This window comes from Oreochromis niloticus, linkage group LG5 (assembly GCF_001858045.2).
Source record: "Oreochromis niloticus isolate F11D_XX linkage group LG5, O_niloticus_UMD_NMBU, whole genome shotgun sequence".
Lineage (NCBI taxonomy): Eukaryota > Metazoa > Chordata > Actinopteri > Cichliformes > Cichlidae > Oreochromis > Oreochromis niloticus.
The window spans coordinates 6,769,288-6,781,920 of NC_031970.2; the positions used below are offsets into that span (position 1 = coordinate 6,769,288).

A 12,633-nucleotide genomic window follows, 5' to 3' on the forward strand; every position below is an offset into this window, starting at 1 on the left:
TAAATAACAAGAGTAATACAACAGAAGAACTTCTCTCACTTGTAAATACATGTCTCTGATAGTCTCTAAAATAATAACATTAAAAAGTCTCCAAAATGCTACATTTCAGTGACTCAGGTGTATGTGATGCCTCGCCATGGCTATGATTGTAAAGGGACAAGTTACAGAACAAAATTGACTCACTTTAACGTAATTAAGAAGGGATAATCTTTCTTTTGTATCAAGCTGTAAGCATGCTTTCAACGCTAATAAAATAGCCATTTTAACAAAGGAGCCTTTGGCTTCACGTTTCACTTTTTGAAGGTCCTGGCAGAGAAACGTTTTCCCACAGACTTCTAGTCTTTTTGCAGGTTCCTGTCTTCATGCTGGTCTTTTAAAAGAATGCAGGTTTAAGGCATTTCCACATTGGCTTTACTTTTCAGGCCTGGAAGCTACATCCATCTTTTATATTGTCTGTGAGCCAACTTCAAGTAGCCACTCCAAGAACTGTTTTTGCACTTCTGCACTGGCTTCAGTTTTCAGCCCCGAAGGGTGCTGCTTGAGCCCACGACCTGCTCCAGTTTCATGTGCTGATGGTAACCGAGATCACAAGAGAAAAAATCAAACTGTAAATGTAATAGTCAATAGCTTCACTGCTGCTACGATGTTAAACACCAGTTTTTTATGCAATCTTTCAATGAGATATTAAATCTAGATTTAATGAAATTACTTTTGTAAAAAACAAAAACAGACCATTAAAAACAGATTTTATTATTATTATTATTTTAATTCATGACCACACTGAAGAAATCCATTTACCCTAAATCCATCTCCAGACTCATGTGCCTCATGTCAAAGGGTGGGAGGAAGAGGAGGTTGCGGCCAACTGGCTTCTCATCACAGAGTTCTCATCACCACTCCTCCACACACACAATAATAACTGTGTCGTAGTCCTCATGTGGCTCTCTACACACAGAAAGATGACTGCTCTGAATACTGAACGGCTTATTGGAGCATGATTACACACTAAAAGACCCGCAGCTAAATATCACCCACATGAACAGCCATTTCCCCCCAACAATAGCTAATTGAACACAGTACGCAGCTTTTCAAAGGCAGCGCTGGGGCCTATTGAAACGGTGCAGGTTGATATTTCATTCAAAAGGGGCTCTCAAGAACTGAGTATTCACAGCTGTTGTGCGCGTTAAGTGGTCTGGATGGCTCTAATTTCCTGTAGTACAGTGAGGACTGGGTAAAATGCTCCTGGTATGTTACTTAGGAGCTCCAAGCTGCGAAAGATTTCGACAGATGATCCTGCAGAGTCACAAGGATACACAGTGTTGTATAAACAAAGCACGCATCATGATCAAATTCTGCATCAAAAGAAAAACAATTGCGTAAAAGTAAAGCCATCGCCTCTGAGAGCCCATTAGTGTCCAGACATGAGACAAGAGGAGATGATCATACACCAACTGAGCACTTAAAAGCTTGATTTTTGAGTAAGAAACCACAGGAGCTGACACCAGACAACAGCACAGTTTTGCCCTTTGCCATGAAAAAACCAAAGTTAAAAGGTGTCCTTGATAAAACAGAGCAGGATGGAAAATAAAGTAGCTATTTGTTGTAGGACAGAACACACAAAAAAGCACCAATTAAATGAAATATTTTTCAATGCACCAAGACCACAAATCAGGCTCATATCCTCTCTGGCACAACAAATATTCACCAGGATAAGCCTTATCTTTGAAGTACTTGTTGCAGAGCTGTTGCACTGAATTGCATAACTTCTCAGTGTGCCGTGGTGTCCTACTGTAGCTCTCACTTACTAATAACCATCCAGCTTTTTGGTACGACAGCCCAGCATGGAGTCTGAATATTTGAAGATTCTGCATTGAAATTCAACAAATCTGCTTCTATGGCACCAATCAGCCAAAACTGGGATTCTTCTCCAAGTGTGTAATATCTCTGTAGAGCCCTGCTGCGCAGAGTGTGTGTTTGTGTACGCAACGGCTTTTAAACTGCATGTGTGTGTATGTGCTCTGAACAAAAGCTTTAATAGTTATATTGTGCAGTCATGCATACTGATTATCATGGATAAATTGCTGAGCCTACAGACATATGGAAATGGCATCTATCTCTTGTGACTTGATAAAAATGAAAAATGTAGACAGATAGCTGTTCAAGAAAGGGATTTTCATTTCATATTAGTTGGATTGTTGTGTTAGATTGTACTAAAAGATGCTCTGTGGAGGTGGATATTCAGTCTCATCAGTTATTGTACTTTGTTTTGAACCTCTTTTTTAAAAAAAAATCCAATGGTAACAATGTATTTAAAATATAATACAACAAATAATGTTGGGTGGAGGCTCCAGCCTCACCGCGACCTTGATAAGGAGGAAAAGAACGGCTACATGAATAGAAATCAGCACCCTCAACTTGAAATCCTAAAATATGTAGTGGGACAAATGTCCAACAATAAATAAGTAGAATACCTACCAGTAAGTTCTGGTTTACTGTTTGTTTTTAGCTTCCCATTTAATATTAAAGTGAATTACAGATGGAGTTGATAAGCTAGTTAGCTAGCTAGTGCTAGCTAAAAATTCCTCAGTTCTGTCCTTTAGTCCAAATATGGTCACGTCCAGTCTAAAAACAACAACAAAAACAATGAGTATGGTAAAAAAATGCAAACTTGGTAGCAATGTCCATCTGATACATACATCCTATAATTCACGGGAGTTTGGTGCTCCTCCTGCTTGAAGGTCGATGGAGGCTGATTTTAGCTTCTAGGGGTTTCTGTCAGTCTGTCTGCTCCTATCATGTTTTCATTTCTACAATGATACGATGTGGGCTTTGTGCAGGCTGTAGCGGCTCTAATGCATTCACTAACTATGGCAGAGATGCACTGACAGCAGCTTATTTTAATTGTGGATATTTTACTGAGACATTTGAAATTTGAACAGCTAGCTGAACATTGAGATTTAGTCATTCCCATGGTCCTTATCACAGTTATTCTACCTTAATGCTTAAGTAGTAATAGCTGCAGTTGTTACTACATGGAGCTTCCGCTGTCAGTTACTACATTAATGTGCACATTATTTTCCTAAACTTTGATGACATCTGGTACATCTGAAACATGCTTATTTGTTGTTTATTTCTGGTTTCCTGCATTGGTGCAGGTTTATCTTTGGTTCTTCTACATCCAACAAATATTGTATAAACCAGGCAACAGGTGGAGATTAAACAGAGAAAAAAAAATCACATTAAAGTCTCATTTTACTCTGGAAGTTCAAAGAGCAGCTGCTCTTTAAAAATGAAAGATGACAGAGATAGCACAGCATTCTCTTTGTGCTGAGTAGCTACCGGCACCAACAGAGTATTGATTAGAAACACTGAGGTTAAGTTTTTAAAAATATGTTGCTTTTTGTAAAACTACCCAGTCACATGCTAAAAGTCTATAGCCATGCTGTGATGCACAAGGTTACATCATCATGCTAACATTATAACATAACTACTGTGGACATGTTGATGCCACTGTCTGACATGTTCATCTGTATAGTGAAATTTTCTGGGACATTTCACACCAAAACACAAAACACTCCATAATTGTCTGTACCGTGCAGCCTTTCAATGCGTTTTTAGGGTGAGTCTTATTACGGTTTCATGACCAAAATACATGTCCAGCTGAAAGCGAGATGATGGTAAGTTTTAGTGAGATGTCTGTTAAGATTGGAGACATACTGAGGGCAGTTTAAGGGGACATGGGCATTTTCTGGTTCACACAGTTCAGTTGTGAGGATAGCTCGTTTGGATGTCAAAGAACAAAGCAGCTCTAGTTTCTGCTGGGGGGAAATCCTTGATTAGTGGCTGCACTGTGGCTTCGCAACGAGTGGGCTGTTCATGTTCACAAAGGCAAATTGGCTAAGATGGCCATGAAAGAAGACTTAATTTCTCTCCTTGGATGGATTTTCCTTTTGGCTTTGGTGGCCCAGATAAGCATATGAAAGCTTCTGTTCCTTTCACTGTGCACACGTGTGTCTGCTGAAGATGCACTGATGTTTGAAACTGTGTCATCTGCTAAAATCATCAGAGCACAGCGAAACGCCGTTGGGAACATCACCACCGCCAACAGAGTTTAAACTCAGTGCTTAGACGAGAGCAATGCAGCATCCAGCTCCTCTAAAATAATCGAGTCTTTGCTTGAATTACCACCTTCGTTTGGTATTTACCTCATTAAAGACTAATTTGAGTGAACTTGAAAGAGGTTTGGATGAAAAACAAAGAGGTACACCATCCCCTCATCATTTTCTCTGGGCCTCAGGGCTTTGGGTTTATGGTCTGAGTTCCTGCTTTGTAAATAAACAGCCACTGTTCTGCTTTTACTTCACCAAAGGGAATATTTTCATCGAGTTTAATGAATGTGAATCTGCGCTTGTACATGTGCGTGTGAGTGTGTTTGGGACTTTATGTGGGTCTAATTAATGTTTTAGTTGACTTATGTGTCTATTAGAGTGTTTGTGTACATGCAGGCATTTTGGGTGTGCTGTGTGCATGAGCCCGTGCAGTTGTCTGGTTTCCCTGCAAAATAATAGCAGTCATTTTTCAGACAGACACCAGAAATAAATTCAGTCACTTTTTAAAAGGACTTGTCATGTTTAACACACCGTGCTGCTTCTTTCAAAGACGAGAACTGTTAATAGCAACAATGGCATCTGTCACTGTGTTATTATTATTAACAACATATACGAGGCTTAATTGTTTAGATGCTCAAAATGGTAAAATGACACAACATTTCTGCAAGAGAGTATGCACAATAGGGAGCACTGTGGGTGAGGAACAATACGTGTGTCTGTCACTCATTTTGCAGCGTTACAGCTCAGTCACAGCTGCGAGAATGAAGATGGGCCCCATTAAATTCAGACAAGCAAGGCTGGAGGAGCTTGGAGGGGGGGATGGTAGCAGCTACAGGGTTTTTTTTTAATAACCCACTGTCACATGTCCTTTCTGCACCTTGTGCTGCCATCGCCTCTCTCTCCTCCAGTGTTACTGGAGATGCGGTGAGCACTGAGAGCACTCCATCTGCCACCGCATCCAAATATAATCCACACATGCTATCAGACAGTTTTATCAATGATAAATAGGGTATTTAAAAAAAACAAAACAACCCCCCACAATGAAGCCGGGGGAAGGATAACAAACAAAAGCATTATCAATCATACAGTAGGAGGGCATAATTTCTCGTGATGAGGCGTGCTGTTTTGTAAATGTTGGCTAATGTGAGGCTTGATGAAAATATTCCCTTTGGTGAAGTAAAAGCAGAACAGTGGCTGTTTATTTACAAAGCAGGAACTCAGACCATAAACCCAAAGCCCAGAGAAAATAATTTTTGAGCCCCTGTGTTAAAATACACCACACTCATCTACTAGTAAGAGCCCTGCATTAAATTAGAAATATTATAACAGAATAACATAATAAACTGTGAATAAGGCAGAAATAGAGTTTGTACTACTCTAATGAGCTTGAAAATCAATATTCTGTGGGACCACATTTATTCTTCAACATAGCCTGAACCCCCTTAAGCAAATTTCTTTGTAATTCCTTTCTGTAGTCTTCAGGAATCGTTCTGGAGGCTTCTGGAAGAAGATTCAAAGCTCTTTATTGGATGTTGGCTGCCTTTTGTTCTGTTCTCTGTCATTCTCTCTATCAGTAATGTTGATGTTTGATGTTTGAGCTCTGGGGAGGACAATCCATGACTGATATTGTTCCAGTGTGTTTTTCTATTCAGGTATGATTTTACTGAATTGGAATTGGGTTTGGAGTCACAGTCATAATGAAAAAGCTGTTTTAAATCAGATGCTTCCCACATGTTACTGCATGATGGATCAAAATACGTTTCTTCATTTATAATGTGCTCCAAGATACCACTGTCTCAAATGGAGACTAGGACATACTGCGGACCACACTGAGATATGCCAGGTTGTCAGACTAAGGTTTTTGGGAATCACATTAGTGGTGCAAAGGGCTATTTTGTGGCTGTCAAACTGTTATATTTGGTGTTTTTATAGATTCAAAAAAAAAAAAAAAAAGAAAGAAAGAAAGAAAAGAAATAGGAACAAGTTATGTGATTCTGCAACTGGCTGCTAGTGACAAAATGCCTAAAGATGCAATTACAAAATTGCTAAGTTGTCTGTTATGTGTAGACACAACACTGATTGATCCCTTGAGTTAGAAGTCTTTTATGCCTAATTGATTCATAGGTGAGTGTTAAATGGTTTAATAAACCCAAAAAGAAATTGGTTACAGTATACAAAGCTCACCGCAGTTTGTTATAAAAAGTACAATAATATTACAGTAACATAAATATTTACATATGTACAAAAATTCTACTTGGATACTTGAGGGAATGTACTTCCTCCACTGCAAAGAAAAAGGCTCTTTATAAAGGCAGGTGTATGTGACAGACATGTGAAAAATAAAGTTTCGATATGAATACCTCCTTTTGTTGAGTATGGAGACAGACAGAGATTATTTGAACCAGAGTAAACCAGGAGAGCGACGACACTACGATGCTCTGTCTGCTGAACACGCGCTGAGCTATGTTTTCGTGTGGCCCCGAGCAGCAACTGGTTAATAAAGCCAGTAGGACAGTCTGTAACACTATGAGCCCCCTGGGGACAGGCTGACTGCACCGACACGCATACTGACATGGGCATGCAGTAAACACACACAATCACACGCACTTACAGGTTCATGTGCGTGCACATAAAGGACAGGCGTGCACTCAAGCAAAGTGCTTTCGTGTGTGTGTGTGTGTGTGTGTGTGTGTGTGTGCGCGCGCGCACACCTGACTGCAGTGATGCATAAAGAGTTTGGGGGATCTTGCTTAGGAAAATGAATATCCTTTGTGACTATGAGCTATTTTTATGTGACCTTTGTGGGTTTTTTGGAGCCTCATGTTGCTATTCTTTGCTCACTGAGGTTCTCAGCGCTGCATAAAACAGTCCCCTAAACACAATCAATATCAATCACCTCACCCTGCAGCTTTCTCACAACTGATAAAATTTCAGGTAAACTTCAAATCTGATGTCGCACTTCTTTTATTAATATGTGGCATTGAACACTTTATTATGTATATCTCCAAACTGGTGGCAAATAAATACACAGCATTTTAAATTTTGCATATTCAATTAAATTCAGCCATAAGCGAGAGCAGTGATTTCCTGACTCATTTTCTTGTTCAAATAGGGCAGTGAAAGCCTAAAGGTTAGAAAAAAGTGTGTTTGTGACGTGTGTGTGTACCAACTGGAAATAAGGGATCGTACAAATGAGTAACTCTCTCCCATAGTACAGTGGTGCCTTTGAGCAAGTCACACAATGGTACAGCGTTGTGATGCTCATGGGCAGTGCCCCTGGTTCCCATTTGTAGCTGGCCTTCATTTTTCTGTTTTTAGTAGAGTTTTGTGGATTTCTATTAAAGTTGTTTGTTGTTTTTCACTCATTTGTACTCATTACAGGATTGTGGTTGATGTTTTTCAAGGATCAGTTGAGATATTGATCCTCTGCTATACAGACCATACACACCATTTGATAAACTGTAGGGTTTTCACTTTGTCGATGTCAAACACATAAATCACTTAACTATACAGTGTATACATTGTGTTTCTGCCAGCTGCATTACGCCAGCTGCAGTTGCCTGCATTGTTTTATCTGCATGAACTGTTAAACTTTTTATTCCTAGATATACAGTTAGGGCCATAAATATTTGTACGATAAACTGTTTTATTGACTATTGAGGCTTGTCCTTTTTATTCAGTCACAAATTAATTAGATGTGGTTTTCATCCCCAGTGCTGAAATTGCATTTTATGGCTATTCCACTAGGATTCTCGATATGAGGCTTAAGGAGATGGCCTGAAGAAGTTCATAATTTGGCTGAAACAACAAAAGAAAGTTATCCGCGAGAAAGCAAAAACTTTACAAAATATAAAAATATGATGCATTCTTAAAGAGAAGCCTAGAGAACAACAGAATGCAACTGAAGTGGATGATCAGAACAATTTTCATTTTTGTAAAGCACAAACAACCTAAAGAGGAGGTAGGCACATAAGTATCAAAGTTCACAACCAAGAGAAACCTCCATGAGTGTAAATGTAGAGGGTTTACAACAACAGTGGTGGTGGACACAAGCATCCATACCAGCCTATCGTGGAGAATATAGGTGAAGGCATTTCAGATGTAGCTCTTGTTTGGATCCATTTCTACCACTCTGCCTGCCTCCTATACAAAACTAGCAAACAAGAGTGGGGAGGTGGGCGGGGTCATCCCTATGAGACCCCTCTTAGAAAATGTGGATTTTTATTTATAGACATTCATTTAACTTTCATAGTCCTACCCAACAAAAAATTCAACCCCTGCAACACTCTGGAGAAACCACAGACACGGCAAACCTGCTGACAACTCCACAGAGCCATTAGCATGGCCGTTCCTCTTACATGCTTACTGCAGTGAGATGTGAGCAATGTCGATTAACTATTTAAATGCAGAGAAATGGTTTCAGACAAGCAGGACAACATTAGACCTACATTTCACTTAAAGCAAATATTTTTTCATGTTACAAAAATATTCTGAGAAGGCAGGAAAATAAATGTGGTAAAATACATCTATCGGTCACTGGGTCACCTACTTAGAGGAGCTGTTTGGAAAATCCTGTCACAGTTGCAGAGTGTTGGACTTTGACTTCTTCTATAGTCATGACACATAAATGAATTTCTCTGGGTGCAAGTCGAGAGACTCCCCCATTTGGACATAACCACATGAATTTCAGCTGCGATGACACAGAAAAGAAAGCCATGACACAGAAAACCCCCCAGCTGAGATTGTAGCCTAATGGGTTAGTGTTCCAGTGATGTGCCTTTCTGCACCAGGAGATGATGTGATCTAAGGCTACACAACAGCAGCTCTCAGCCAGCAGTGTAATAGTGCCCTGGTCTGCCTTCATATTGCTCCAGCAACGAAAGCCTTCTTGCATATTCATGTGCGGAGGGAAAAGGATTTTGTTGCACTGAGAAAATAGTAAAAGTCTGATGTTAAATGTTTAATGGCTGCTGCTTTGCTGAACTTTCAGGATGAACCATGAGGAGATGAAGGTCCAGATGGAAGAAGTGCAGGTTTCCCCAGGGAACCCCCCCATGACACAAATAGTCTTTGTAAGATACCCAGCAAGACCACAAACAGATAATGTTTCTGTCCCCAATTTTGCAATAAGGACGCTCCCGTTCCTGTCACTTTGAAACATGACAGAGTTCCCTGCTGTCTGATGAGACAAATGGCAGAATGTCGTCCACAGGAAGTGCTAAAATTATTCCTTTAAACTCCTGATCCACATTTTTCCTGTTTCAAGTGCTTCCCGGAGGATTGCACTTGTAGCTGATGTCATGTTACATGAGTTCTGGGTAATTAAGTGCATCAAAAATTCATGTACAACTTGGTACAACTGTGCAAGTTGTACAAATTGTGATTTAAGGATATAAGAATAAAGCTGGTTTCATTTTAAAATTCTTTACATGGGTTATCTTTAGCATTTACTTTGAAACTCCATTAGTTTTATAAGACAAAAGCAGACAAACATCAGCCAGTGTGGACATCAGAACTCATCCCAGAAAAAAGGTGAATGTCTGAAATGATCCTGTGTGACAAACTGAACGTTTGTGTTTAGTGTCTTAAGTCCTTAAGACCAACTCATAATGACTTTCTAATTAAAAGTGGCCACATTCTCATTTTTTCTGACACATTTATTTATTATTAAAAAAGGACGCTCTTCTTTAAAACTCATAACAAAAGGTGGAAATTTGATAAGAGATTAAACACACCTAAAACCGTGTTTCCTGAGCTTCTCTTTTTCTTTTCTACGTGTGAAGATACAGCTCCACTCTTCAGGGAGGGTCACCATGAGTGTGAGGGGATATTTTGGGGGTCCTTGGCAGCTGTATTCTCCTCTGACTTTAGTCTTAGCTTCACCACTCTGGGTTTGCTCCGGATCAAACCGAAGTGCCCTGTAATCGCTACCCGCAGCAGCTGCACTGGCTCTGGGCAGGGCTCTGTCGCGCTGTGCTGAACCCCTCCACAAGGGTTAAAAGCCATATGTTTAATTTGGGAAGTATGTGGGGACGTTGATCACAGGGCTGGGCAACGTTGAGGTAAACTGGGGGTCATTCATTACCCTGTTCTCTGCACACATGCTGCATACCCACACACACGCACATACAGTGACACACTCACATCCTCTGCTCTCACTTCTCATCAGGCTTCAGCATGTACTGCTGTTCCTCCTCAGGGGTAGTAGTGAATGTCTCATCTCATCCTGTCATCATCCTCCTTCTCCTCCTCCTCTTCTTCTTCTTGCTCTCCCACCTCATATTTAGATTAAAATAAAGGGCAGATATGCTTCTCCTTCTTTCCCTTGAGTCCTCTTTCACCTTTGCTTCTTCTTACAGGGTGTATTTCTCATTTTCAGACCAGGATTCAATAAAAAAAATAACAAAGATAAAATCTCACTATGTTTCATTTATGGCACTAACAACATGATGGTAACTGTATTTTCTCAGGCCATCTGCCTGCTTCTTTTGACATCTTATGTGTAACAAGGATTGAAAGTATCCCAGTATATTATAGAGGGTTTACCATCACCCTAACATAAGACTGCAACCAGTAATACATTCTAGCTACAAGTTAACTTGTTTTTATGAATTCATTATGTTTCTATTAAAATCCAGCTAGACCAGCCAAATAAGTCCAGCATAGTTTCATATACAGTAGTTCCTCTCTTTACCTGAGGCATTTCTCTATATTTACAACCGTGGCCACACTTCCTGCCCCATCTTCCCTGCAGCTGTCTCTCAGACCTGCAGGCTAACAGCCTCACCTTAACTGACAGAATTTAAAAAGTCCCAGAAATGTCATCATCACATTAAAACACGTTTTTCAAACTGCATTTTAATTGTTGGCAAAAATAACATTACCACAAAGCTTGACATCACCTTTGCAAGAAGAAAAGTGTAGACAAGGTGCACAGACATGCCTGCATGCCCTGCATGTTTCTTGGAATAACAGAAGTGATTTTGCCACCAGGTTTAACCCTGCCAGTTGAACATTTTTGAAATGAACATTTAGAAAAGTTGGACAATACATTATGACAGATGAATAAATTGTTAAGCAAATAAATATAGTATGAAAAATAGAGAGATGTGATGGTTCACAGCTAGAAGGTTCCCCAGCTGACCTCCCGGTGTTGCACAGTTTGCACGTTCTGCCTGTGCCTGCGTGGGGGTTTCAGTTTCCTCCCACACTCCAAAGACATGCTTGTTAGGTCATTTGGCGATGCTAAACCTGCTGTAGGCGAGGATGAAGTGTGAATGGTTGTCTTTCTCTCTGTATGAGTGAAGTGTATCACTGGGCCAGAGTTTATGCTACCATTTGCTGATTGTCAGGAAGATTTTTTCGATTCTTCCCTTACGTCTGTACTTTTAGAGAAGACTGGGTTGTTTGTTTCACTCAATTTGAAGACTTCACATTTGTGTGAAATAAACATCACCTCAATACCATCAAGAAACTTTGGTATGTTATTACCAAAGTACAATAACCCATTTTTGACCATGTCAAACCAGCACATTTGGCATTTGGTGGTTTAATGTAATCAGATTACTTGCATGGACTTGAAGTGATTTATTTAAGTATGTAAAGTGAAATTTGTTTTAATTCATTCTACACAACTTTAGGAAAACACAATGAAATCTTGTTGTTTGAACAACTACTTTGTTAATCAAGGCAATTACTGCTATTATTGCTTAATGAACCAATATGGGATTGATGATTTCATAGAAACAAACAACCATTTGCACTTACATTCATGGGTAAATTAGAATCACCAATTAACCTATACACTGCAAACCAGTCAGATTGTGGATTTGAACCCAGGCCCTTCTTGCTGTGAGGCAACAGCACTAACCATCACTGTGCTTTCAAATATATCAGCATAAGGAATATGAAGATTTAGTTAAATCATCCTTACCATCTTCTTCTACTACTTTTGTTAGCCATTATTTTTAGACCAATCTTTAGATTTATATACATTTTAGAGCAGAGGTGTCAAACTCCAGCCCCCGAGGGCCAGTGTCTTGAAACTTTTCCATGTGTCCCTGCTGCAACACACCTGATTAAAATTAGTAGGTCATTAGCAAGACTATAGACCCTGACTGCATGCTGAGGTGGCACTTCAGCTATTTGATTCATGTTACAGCAGCTCATGAGTGAATGAACACGGTGCAATAAAAGTAGTTTTAGAAGTAAATTTTTCCAAAAACGTACATTTATTTAAAGTTCCTTGAGTAGGGTTAGGGGTTGCTACCTCAGTGTGCAGTCAAGTTCTATAGTCTTGCTAATGACCTACTAATTTTATTCAGCTGTGTCGCAGCAGGGGCACATTTAAAAGTTTCAAGACACCAGCCCCCGAGGACTGGAGTTTGACACCCCGATTTAGAGTCATATATAAGAAATGTGACGATACAGGTTTTAGCCAGAAATTTACCCTTGACAAAGTTTCCATATTTCTATCCTGCAGGTAACTGAACTGCAAGGAACTACACAAATGCAGTTATGTTTT

General features: G+C 39.8%; 1 long non-coding RNA gene across 1 annotated transcript; it reads right to left on the reverse strand.

The window, feature by feature from the left end:
- Nucleotides 1-459: 459 nt before the first annotated feature.
- LOC112846839 (uncharacterized) lies at nucleotides 460-2,944 on the reverse strand. Its single transcript, XR_003220021.1, has 4 exons — nucleotides 2,697-2,944; nucleotides 2,476-2,622; nucleotides 799-945; nucleotides 460-569 (listed from the first exon to the last, which is right to left on the reverse strand). It is a non-coding gene; the product is annotated as an uncharacterized LOC112846839 (long non-coding RNA).
- Nucleotides 2,945-12,633: the final 9,689 nt, after the last annotated feature.